The 13,056-nt window shown below is 38.4% G+C and overlaps 1 pseudogene; it reads left to right on the forward strand.

Annotated features, from left to right (window-relative positions):
- The first annotated feature begins 8,931 nt into the window (after window positions 1-8,931).
- LOC149180281 (pentatricopeptide repeat-containing protein At4g21065 pseudogene) lies at window positions 8,932-11,503 on the forward strand (annotated as a pseudogene).
- The last annotated feature ends 1,553 nt before the right edge of the window (window positions 11,504-13,056 follow it).

Raw genomic sequence — 13,056 nt, forward strand, 5'->3', positions numbered from 1 at the left:
TCCTGCAAGGTATACTATGTCAGCTAAACCAAATCACAATAAACCAATGTACCTTAGCATAATTCAGGGAGGATAACTTGTCTGCAAGATCATCAAATCGACGTGATACATGTATAACATAAACAAAATGGCATATGGACATATATCAAATAAGTGCATCAACACATAAACATCATTCTAGTTAGGGTCCAGTCATCAATGCAAGGCCATATCAACAATGCATCCTGTGACATCATGCATGACAACAACCATTACTCCACTGTACACATTGCCACATGCAACTATCAACATGCATAAGCATTGCCTAATTAACTACACATATGTATGAACGCATGTAATCGATCATAAACGATCAATTCGTGTAACCAACCTACAAGACTGATACACGTAATCAAAAAACTAGAAATGCAACTTAACATAAAAGGATCTAATCAAGCTACATATAATCATGTAACCAATCATATACTTCTAATGATGCATTCCACACAATCAACATCAATTTCCTCATGACAACCTTACTACAATCATGATCAATCATTATGAAATGCAACAAGCACATGGGATGCAAGTGTAAGAGACACACATGCAACTGCCATGCATGCCTGATTAACTCATCCAGCCAAGGAGAGCAAAAACACGCTCTGATACCAATCTGTAACACCCCCTCCTCCCAGGTCTACCTAAGCAACCAGCGAACCAGGGTAAACATGCGACACGAGGGGCCACTATAAGGGATTCAACCTCCTTGGTGATATTAAGGAGATGGAATCGAAAAAACACATCAACCAATCCCATCCACATCAGCAACAACACCCTCATGAGACATGTCAGCCACTTTGACATCTAGCCCCTGGGTCCCACTAATGTTTTAACCTTTTGACCCCTGGTCGCTCTCATGTTATAGGCATGACAACATCAAGAAACCAAGATTCACTCTCATAGGCCTATGTGCCAGTGTCCATGGACTCTTCTTAGTAGACCTGTGCCAACGTCCCCGAGATTTGAGCCACTTTTCTAGCCTAGAATCCCGGCCTCTGCCCAAAACTTGTTACAACCTCCAAAATCCATTAAAGACATGATGACAATACTAATAAAATCAAAATCAACATTCTGTCAAACACTTGACATCAATGCAACCTATAGGTCTAGGATACAAGAAAAAGCATGAATGACTAAAAGCACTTATGAAACATAACCAAAAGGATCACCACCTTCTCCATTGAACTGTTATAACCTCAATTAGGTCTTGCATCCATCATTTTAACAATTACAAGTAAATACATGAAATAACCATGACATGAACCAATCATATAACCATGCTTACAACCAGCATAAAACCATATAAATATCAGAGATATGATAGCCATCAAATCCACATATAAACAAGTGACAAAGTAAGAGAACATAACTTTTATTAATCATAGGAAAATCCAACCATGTTCGGGACTTCCACGTACCACCCGACGTAGACATGGTTGAACCAAATATTTATTTCAGCCAGTCACCCCCATGCCATATTCCAAGCATGAATGTGGGATCTCATAGAAAAACCAATCCAAGAACAACCAAGGGAATCCAGAGGTTAAACCACCTCCATCCTCATCAAATTGTGATCACACCAAAACCGGTGCTCCAATCACAACTGAACCGAACTTGGAATGCCATCCAAAATCCATCACCATCCTTGAGGAATTTTCTGTATCCTTGTTGCTTAGGATTTACCACGATCCAATCCCGGATCACTAGGCCCTAAACTGAGACTTTTCCCTCAATATTTACGATGTATCCTGCCAAAACCAGTCAAGGGATTCCTAGGCCTTTGGGAATGAAACTTGAGACCGCCTCCGCCCTGGATTTCAAAATCCATCCGGCAAACCAAAGCTCAAAAACCAAAATAAACATCTCAACACCATGGAATCTGAAAAAGACAAGGCTAGGCTAAAAACCATTGTTATAACCCAACAAAACCATGCCACTGACAACAAGAGAACCATACACCAACATGCAAAGCCATGCATTTCCAAACTAGCTAGGAAATCACACATGGAAAAGATTACTAGCAAGTATTCCTGCTGAAGCTGCTTAATCCTACTTTTCCTTCCTTGATCCTTGCTTTCCTTCCTTTCCCTTTGCTTTCTTTTCCTTCCTTGCTCCAAAGCTAGAGTGCTCCAAGAAAACTCTAAGTGTCCAAGAGTGAGAGAGAGAATAATGAGAGAGCTCCAAAAATTGAACTCACAAAAGGTTAGAAAAAGCTTTCCCATTGATCTTCAGAAGCATTTTTATGAATGAGGCCTCTAATTTCTTCATTTTCCATTATTTTCCTTAATTTCCTCCTCACATGCAACCTGTGACTATAACACCCTCTTCCCACATCTACCCAAGCAACCGGCCAGCCGGGATAATACATGTGATGAGAGGTTGCTATGATATGATTCGACCTCCTAAGTCATGTTAAGGAAGTGGAACTGATGGAAACACACCATGCAGACATTCAACATCAACTTCAGGACCCTCAAGAACCAATCCAACACTTTAGACAACTTGCCCTTAGGTCCCACTGAGCTTTTGGACAACTTAAGCCTTAGTCGCTTTCATTCTATAGGCATGCCAACATCAAGAAACTCATAGTCACTCTCACAAGCTTGTTGGCCAACATCAAGAGACTCATTTAGTCAGTGCTATGCCAGCGTCCCCTAGATTTGAGATACTTTTTTAGGCCCAGATCCCAGGCCACTGCCAGAATGACATGACACCTTGAAAATAATAAGATAACATGGAAATGAAAGTAATAAATCAAATACTTGTTTAAGACCTTAACTGAACCCTTACTAGCCATGACATGCATTTCGTCAAACATATCATGAATATGAAATCTATAGGTGTAAATAATAGTTCTGAGCATAGGGGTCTCATACTTATCTAAGATTCACCATGAAGCATTGATGCCACAACACATTAACTTCCATTCCATCCATTAGACCATAGATACATTGTTCATTCATATACAAGGATAAACATGATGAGAGCCATACATAAATGTTATCATAAAACATATACATAACCAACATAATAGGGAAATAAATACCAATGAACTCGCCGCCATATAAACCTCATATAATCTAGTATAATGCTCATAGAAACACAAGAAATAACCTCTTATTGATGATGAAAAATCCAACCCGGGATGGGACTTCCACGTTCCACTTGATCGTAGAATGGCTGAGCCAAATCCTTATTTAGCTATTCACCCCCATGCCTCATGCTTGGATCTCATAGAACACATCAATAAAATCTCATCCAGAGCCTCCAAAGGCCATCCACCTCAACCCATCAAACAATGATTCCACCTCACGGTCAGACATTAGAAAACCGTCATTAGATCGGTCTCTATCCTAGCCATCCAAGGCTCCAGAGTGTTTATTCCAACCAAGGCTCCAGGACTAGTAACTCAACCCATAGCTGTCGCCGGGCTCCAGAGCATTTGTCCAACCAAGGCTCCATGAGTAGTAACTCAACCCACCAAGGGATCCAGAGCATTTGTCCAACCAAGGCTACGCCACTAGTAACTCAACCCAAGTTGTTATAGAGCTCTAGAGAATTTGTCCAACCAAGGCTCTAGGAACTAGTAACTCAACCCAAGCTAAGGAAACATGAGAACCAACCAAAAACACAACAAGGAAATAAACCCACAAACTCCATGGCTATCCAGGAAATGGAAAGGCTAGGAAATCCACTATCAATCCAAGCAATCCTCCATGCCAATGACAGATCATAACCAAGAAACCACATGCATGTGCCATGCATGTCGAAACTAGTGAGGAAAACATACATGCAACTCGGTACCTATAAGCAAATATCATTGTAGCTGTTGATCCCGATGTCCTCTTGTGCTTTCCCGCTCTTCCTTTTCCTTCTTGCTCCAATAATCCAAGTATGCCACACCTTCCAAGAATGCTCCAAGGAAACTCTAAGTCTCCAAGAATATGAGAGAGAGAGAGAGAGAATAGAAGAGAGCTCCACCAAAAGTTGTCAAAGGTTGAGCCAAGAGCTTGCCAACTGATCCTTAGAAGCCTTTTTATTGATGAGGCCTCTATTTTCTTCATTTTCCATTAGTTTCTTTCATTTTCCTCCTCACATGCAACCTGTGACCTTTCACCTTCCTTTTCTCCTATTTTCCTTTATTTTCATAAATAAAATTCCAATTAATGCCTCGTGCCTTTCCAAAGCCTTAGCCATTGCCTTTGCCAATTTCCTTAGCCATAATAAACTGAATCAACACACACTAAGATGTTTCCCCACCATTCATCTTGGAATACATGTCCCATCACCGTGGCCTTATATATATTTTTACATGATTTTTTACCAGGGCGGTTACAATGACTTTTCACCTTACTTTTCTCCCAATTTCCTTTATTTTCATAAACAAATGTGCCAAAAATGCATTTTTTCCTTTTAATGCCTTTGCCTTAGACTTTGCCAATTTTCCTTAGCCAAAACACACATCTAGTGATGCCCACTAGGATATCTTTGTTCAACATTCAACTTGGAATAAGTGTCCCTTAATCGTGGTCTTATTTTGCCTTTATTAACTTTTATTACATAAAATTTTCACCAGGGATGTTACAAATGAAGATAGGTTTCTTCTGGATCAACAAAGAAGATTTTCTTCTAGATCAACGAAGAGGAGTTTCTTCTGGGGCAGTGAAGATGAGATTCTTCTGGGGCAATGAAGAAGTAGTTTCTTTTGGGGCAGTGAAGGAGGTTTCTTATAGGACAATTAAGGAATGATCCTTCTGGATACTTGGTAACTGAGATAGAGATCTAGAGACCGAGATTCTCTAGAAGAAGCCAATGAAATAATAGAGACCAAGTTTCTATAGAAGGAGCCGAGGAAAGAAGTTCCAGATCAAGAAAGGAAGTCAAAGGGAAGAGGCAGAGCATCAAGGATAATGGCAAGGTTCTTGGGAGGATACTAGAGTCAAGGTTCTATGCCATGGTCTTGGTACTCATCAATTGAAGATCTAGAAGAAGAATTTTGATCGGGTTTTCCTCTCAAGAGGTGAGAGGCTTTGGCCCTGGCTGAAAAGCCTACATACTATGTCACTTGTATTTTATTGTGCATATTGGTAATTGTCTTGATGAAGAAAACATAATAATAACATAACAAAGAAAAGACTATAAGCTAAGAAGTAAAAGTGCATCACAAGCAATTATCAAGCAAAGAAATCTTTTAACCATCCATGCCCTAGATTTCTTAGTAAGACAAACCTTAGAGGACATCAATTTCAATAGAAATTCTTTGCTTTGTCTTGTGAGGTCTCCTTCATAGCCCTTTGAGCATATCAACAAGCTTTTCCTAATCAAGGAAAATACAAAAGAAATGTGATTAGCATTTAGTGTAAACATATCTAGATAGAAAATGAAAACCAAATATAAAATAATACGAGTAAGATACTTATCTTTGGAAAATGGCGAGGGATCTCTCTTAACCCAATCTTGAGGGATACATATAACTTTAACAAAAAAATTCAACAATGTTTTTCCAAAGCATGTTAAACCTATAAGTGCTAGAAATCAAAATACAAAATAATTCAAAAACTTAGAGTAGAAGGGCTTAGTAGTATAAGTCCTTTATTTATGATTCTTCAATTTTGTGCTTCTTTGTAGATCCTTCTTCGACAACATTTTCTTGATCCCTATTTCTCTTTCTATTCCTAGGATTGTCAAGACAATCGCTTCTATAGTGACCCATATTGTGACAATTGTAGCATTCGATTTTAGATAGGTCTATCTTCCTTCTAGGCCCTTTAGACTTCTTGAATGATCCTTTATTCTTGTGATGAGAGGAATAGGCATTTGAAACTTTCTCCTCTTCATTTTCTTTGTTGCTTACTAGAGAAATTCTGACTTCTTCCTGACTACATGCATTCCATAGTTGTTTGAATGTAGGAGTTTCCTTCCAACTATTGAGACCTGATGAGAAGGCACTCCAAGATGTTGGTAATCCTAGAAGTGCAGTGATTACAAGCTCCTTTTCAGGTACTATCTCATCAATTTCCTAGAGTTCATCTCTGATTCTAGCTATTCTCACAAAGAAGGATGCCACAATGTCTTCTTTTGTCATCTTTATAGATCTTAGTTCATTCTTAAGACTTGTTATTTGACCAAGATTCTTGATAGTGAATAATTTGGATAATGCCTCATACATCTCTTGAGCATAATCTATGTTGGATATGTATGGAATGAGGTTATCCTTTATTCCATCCACCAAGTTTCATGGCAAATATTTCTGTTTTCCCTGAACTTTGCCTTTTTTGCATCACTTGACTCATTTGTAGACTTATTTAATTTTCCTCTGACTAAATCCAATACTTTATTCTTCTTGAGGATGAAGTCTATGCTCTTCTTCCATGCCTTGTAGTTGGATTCTCCTTCTAATTTGTTTTTTCCCTTCATTGAGTTAGACATTGTCCTTGAGGATGGTAGGCTTGACTTCTTGTATGACCCTTATTCAAAATTCTTAAAACTTCTTATTATTCTTTCAATAGATCTTCAAACTGCCTTTTTCCTCCTTCTTCACCTTAGCTCTGATACCATGTTAGAAAATCAGAAAGGCAGAAAGATTTTTTTATTTTTTTTATTTTTTTTTTAATGTTAATAATTAATAGTGATATTATTATGTTCCGATTTTATCTTTAGTTCATCAAGCAATGACCAAAACAATATCACAAAGATCACAGACACCAGATGTAGGTGGTCAACTAGGGAAAAAATCCTATCTAGGAGAAAACCCAGTCAACAACTCTTCCTTAATAATTTCATGAGATGATCCAAGACTTCTTGACCTAGACACAAACTTCCTGCACACCAAGTCAACCCTTTCCTTCTTCTGTAGACAATAACAACTTCAACCTAGATTCAACAACAAAACTTTGATACAACAAAATTTTGACCCAGTAGTAGCCCAACAAAATATTCAACCCAGCAGTAGCCCAACAAAATCTTCAACCAAACAATTATCCCATCAGAAAATTTGATCCAGCAGAATCTTTGACCCAGTAAAAACTTCGATCTTCCAGAAGACGTAATGTAATAATTTCACACATGTGAGAGACATGTTCCAGAATTTCGACCTTCTAGCAATTCTTCTCCTTCTCCTGCAACTTCATAACTTTTCTTCTCTTTCTCTTGGATAGCGAACTTGTGAGTGAGTGACATCCAAATGAATCGAACTGCTCCAATATATAGGCTTCTGGTGAGGTCGAACTACCTTGTTTGAGGCCGACTTGGTGTGGAGGTGACAAACAACTTATTTGACTCAATAATAAATCTTTTTACATGATTCAAAATCCCAAGAAGGGTCTTTTTTAATGGACAATGACTGTAATGACTTAGTATAAATCCTAGAAGTCCTCAATGGGGACTTTGACCTAAAATATGATGACCCAAGCATGAAACCCATGCTTTAATAAGTCATAATAATAATAATAATAATAATAATAATAAACTTTTTCTTTTTCTTTCTTTTAATGAATACATTTCATTGTCTCAAATACAATTATGAAGACCGAACCTAGTTACATTCTTCAACACTCATGTGGAAAATGAATAAAGAGAGCGGGATGGTGACAACGAAACTAGCTTATGAAGTGATGGTGACACAAGAAGCCAAATTAGTCCATTTTCAATGGTATAAAGTTGTTTGGAAATTATGATGCCCTTTAAAGATCTACCTCTTTCTTTGGCTGGCACTAAATAACAAGATTCTCATGCAAGATAATCTTCAAAGACGTGGTTGGGAAGGACCTACAAGATGCCTACTCTGCTGTGATTATCAAGATCCAGTAACCCACTTGTTCTTGGAATGTGTTTTTTCACATGCAGTGTCATAAACGATCTTATTTGAGGAGGCCTAGGGTCGTGGTCGGGTAGATCGTTAGGAGGGTGCCTCACAGAGTGGACAAAAACCCCAACCCTGGAGTATTTTTCCATCCTTCCAAGATTGGTCCTTTGGCATACTTGGACCATCTTTGATAATCAACTTCCAAATATATGACATGTGGTGTAGAAATAAAAAATAGCAATGAAGGAACTCAACACAAACGGGGTAAAGAAGAAGTGCATGATTCCAATTGGCCTAAGATTGTTCGAAGGCTTGGGATTTTCTTGACGGAGCTAACGGTGATATCGAGGATTTTTTAGGAGCGGGAGTAACATTTCACCTAAATGACCACCATTCTTTCCTTCTTAGCTTGGGGGTAGGGCCTGGATCTAATAATAACGCAAAATTAATTGGGCTTTGGCTAGTCCTCGATTTTGCAATATCTAGGCATGTGAAGTGCCTATAATCTTTGGTAAGTCTCGAGTGGTTATTGATTGTTCTTGGGGATCGACACATTACATAGTTTGGCCCTAAATCCTTAGAAACAAAGAATTCACCAACTTCAAGAATTTTTTGAGCCATTAGAGGTAGCAGATATCCACAGAGAATGCAACTTTGACGCGGACAAAAGATCAAAGGAAGCTTTACTTCAGCATATTGGACATTTAGTGATAACAAAAAAAGATGTTGATATCCTGAGGGTGAATATCTACAACATTTTTCTGAATTAAAGATACTGTAAACGTTGGGTTCTTGTGTATTTTATGTTTCACTATTTTTGTTCTGATTAGAAAGACATATCTAAAAGAAAATAATTGAAAAATAATATATATACTTTAATTTCAATGAAATAACAAATATGTGATTTTTTTGTGAAAATAAAATTTAAATTTAAGTAGTCTCCCCCACCCGAGGAACGACGAGTTTAACCATTCTCCGCCCTGTAACAAAAAGAAAAACTCTACAGCAACAAGTTTAACCATTCTCCTCCCGTGATAAAAAGAAAAACTCTAGCTACTATCGATTTCAATATAACATTTCTGCAATTTCATCCATTCTCCTCTCCTTGTAAAAAGAAAAACTCTAGCTATTCTCGCTTTCCAATGTAACATTTCTGCAATTTTATGTATTCTCCTCTCCCGATAAAAATAAAAACTCTAGCTACCCTCGCTTTCGACATGTAACATTTCTTGCATTAAGGGATCCCTGTATTATGAGTGCGAAGAAGTTTACCGTATACTAATTACTAAATTGGAAATAAATACATGGGGTGTCTTTCTCGTCCCCTCAGTTGAAGAATGGAATTGGCACAGACAATCCTACCTTGTGCAGCCTCCAACTTAGCAGAATTTCGTCACATACTTAAAAAGGAAGAGCATGTAAATGTTCATGCACACTCTTACATCAAAATCAATGGCGATGCCTATGTCATCCATCGTCGTAGCCCAACTGCAGTTTCCACTTCCATTAAATGCAAAACCACTGACAGACAGAAACAGAAACAGAAACAGAAGCCAAACGCCGTTATTGATACTTACGAAGGTGTGGCTTCATATTTGCAAGCTTGTACACACATCAATCAACTGCACCAACTACACGCCCACATTTTCAGATTTGGGTTTCATGGAAATGTTTTCTTGCTGAGCAAACTAATAAACCTCTATACAAAGTTCGACCGCATGAATTATGCACGACTGGTTTTTGAAAATTCCCCTAAACGGGACCGTGTTTTATGGAATGTTCTCATCAGAGGGTACGCCATGAATGGACCCTGTGAGGAAGCCCTTCTACTCTATTCCCAGATGCGGCAGAAAGGCATACAGCCCGATGAACTCATTCTTCCCTTTATTCTAAAGGCATGCGCTACCTTGGTGGATCTGCGAGAGGGGATGAAGGTTCATCATTTTATAATAAGAGCCGGATTGGATTGCAATCTATTTGTGGGGAACGCCCTTCTTGCTATGTATGCAAAATGTGGAAGTATAGAGAACGCACGCCAAGTGTTTGACAAAATGTGTGAGAGAGATTTGGTGTCATGGAACTCTATGATTGCTGGATATTCTCAGAATGGACATGCCTATGAGGCATTGACGCTTTTCCATCAAATGCTGCTGGAGGAGGTGGTACCGGGTCCCGTTACTATGGTTAGTGTTCTCCGAGCGTGTGCACAGGTCGGAGCTCTGCAACGAGGTAAGTGTGTGCATAGTTACATGATTAGAAATGAGATTGAGATCAACATCTTTGTAGAGACCTCCCTCATAGATCTCTATTCGAAATGTGCAAGTATTGAAATGGCATGTCTATTGTTTGACAAAATGTCTGACAGAGATGCTGTGGCATGGACTGCCATGATTGAGGGTCTTGGTATGAATGGGCATGCTGAAAATGCTCTTGAGCTCTTTTCTCAAATGGAGCACAGTGGGGTGAAGCCAACCTACATCACATTTGTGGGCGTTTTGACTGCATGCAGTCATGCCGGCTTGATTGATGAGGGTTGGCAGTACTTCCAGAGCATGAGTAGGGATTACTGTATCATACCCTGTATTGAGCACTATGCATGCATGGTTGACCTCCTTGGCCGTGCAGGGAAATTAGAGGAGGCGCATGAATTTATTAAAAGAATGCCAATAGAGCCTAATGCTGTTGTGTGGGGATCCTTGCTTGGTGCCTGCCGAATCCATTCCAACTATGGCTTAGCAGAGCATTTGGCAGAACGGCTATTAAAAATAGAGCCTGAAAATTCTGGGTGGTATGTTTTACTGTCAAACATCTATGCTGCAGCTGGGAAGTGGTGTGATGCAGCAAAAATGAGAACAATGATGAAAGAGAGGGGGGTGCGAAAAACCCCTGGATGCAGCTTGATTGAGGTGAATAATAAGGTTCATACATTCCTTGTAGGAGACAGGTCCCATCCTCAATCTGATAAAATTTATGCAATGTGGGATGCTTTGGCGGGGAAGATGGAGGCAGCAGGGTATGTACCTGACACAAACTTTGTGCTGCATGATCTTGAGGATGAGGTCAAGAAAGACATACTAGGGAGTCATAGTGAGAAGCTAGCTATTGCCTTTGGTCTCATTAACACATGCCCTAGAACTCCAATCTCGATCACGAAGAACCTTCGCATATGTGGCGACTGCCATAATGCCAGTAAGTTCATTTCAAAAGTTGTCAAACGAGAAATTTTTGCAAGGGATGCAAATCGTTTCCATCATTTCAAGGACGGATTGTGCTCCTGTGGAGATTACTGGTAATTCTTATTATAATAAGCAACAAACACAACATCTCAACTTGCTCAGCCATAAATTTATTTCCCAGAGTTATAAACCTAGTTTTACTTGCATAACATAGCTAATAAGCTTTATCTCTGCTTCAGTGAGTAAATAAAACATGCCTCTGAACCGGCGAGTAATGCACTCTAGAAAGAGTGTAGGGTAGTAGGATATTAGTGGTAAGAACTAATAACATTGGCCAGTAGCTGGAAGATGGTGAGTTAGATAGAGACTTAAGCAAGCATCGAAATTGTGAAATACATTTGGCAGCTTTGGAGTTAAGTCGAAATTTAGAGACTTAAGCAAATATCGAAATTATGAAATACATTTGGCAGCTTTGGAGTCGAAATTTATATGCATCTGAGAAATTTTGTTAACGAACATTTTTATTGAATCAGCAATTTTGGATAAACTGCGGCTACTATTTCATAAATACCACAAAAAACCAGTTTAACAACATTTCTCCAAAAACTTGAATCTAAATAACTGGACCGCAAAACGCCAGCTTTTACCAATGGTGCTTACATTTACCACTTGTGCTTAAGCCTTACATCATAGGAATCAGTCTAAATTCTAGCGCAATGGTGAAGGCCAATTTTAAGAATCAGTTCCTTCGAGAGAATAGCGATTAGTTTAATGCATTCTGATGAGTCTGGCCGAGCTTAATTATCCAATGAAAACTCTGTTGGACGTAAACTTCTTTTATTATTATGAATTACAATTATATATACACACACTTATTCAAGGGTAAAAAGTTCTGTAGTAGTCCTATACAAAAGCATTGTTACCATATTCGGACTTGAAAAGGCAGGTGAGTTGTGACTAGGTTTACGAGTAATATTTGGCATGCTAGTATTTGATATACGGGATAGAAATAAATCATGTTTAGTTTAAAAATAAGTAACGAACGCATTATGAACATCACGATAGAAAGACACATTTTGCAGATATCCGTTACCCATTAAGTCATGCGTTCATTGATTATCATAACCCCTTAAGCCCAAAAGGCATAGCACAACGATGGGCAAGACAAGTAGAGATTACAATTTAAAAACTACATCACATTTTCATACCCCATACAAAACTACATCAGTATTAACCTAAGTCTGCTGGTGATTCGTGTATCGTTGCAGGTTTATTGAATGTGAGGTTGACGGGGTGCTCATAGATGCAACATTAAGCTACTAGTTTGAACCCAAAGTGCGATGCCTATGCTTGAACCCTCTGTTGGTGCTATGTGGTTTCTGCTCTAGTAGGTGATCATCTGTGATCTCTAGTACTCTTTTCACTTCCTCATCTTGCTAACAAACCCTACTCAGCCACAAAGTGTTCCTAAACCCACTTTAGATGAGGATCAATCCCAATGAAAAAGATAGGGTTTGCATCTAATTGGCCCTTCAATGTGTTTAGCCTATACATGGATGCTATGGTGGACAACACAAGGTCAAATAACTTTTCCTTGATAGTGATGCTTTGCCAAAAAAGGAAGCATATTAAAAAACATTAATCACTTATCTTCCTTCCTACTTCCAATTATAAGTTACTTAGAGTCCAAAGTTACTTGAAATTTCTTAGGGTACTTCAGTTTTGAGTCATTATGTTAAGGGGGAGACGTACTTATGGGGGAGATGCAGTTAGGTTAGTGTTTCATAAAATTTCATTAAAAATTAATTAAAAAAATCAGTTTAGTGAAAAAAATATAAATAAAAAATATAAATTGGCTCATGTGCATATATATATATTAATTTAATTTATTTAGTAGAGCATGATTTTATAAGGAAGATTTCTTTATATTTAATGATGCAAAAATGCAAAATGCCTTCAAACAAAGTTTGGGATGTTAAATTGAACTCATGAAACAGAAAGTTGTTGAGTGTAAAGGAATAATATATATGCGCACAC

This window comes from Pinus tabuliformis, chromosome 3_2, assembly GCF_031772625.1.
Source record: "Pinus tabuliformis cultivar Carrire ecotype Pingquan chromosome 3_2, CPIR1, whole genome shotgun sequence".
NCBI classification, from domain to species: Eukaryota; Viridiplantae; Streptophyta; class Pinopsida; order Pinales; family Pinaceae; genus Pinus; species Pinus tabuliformis.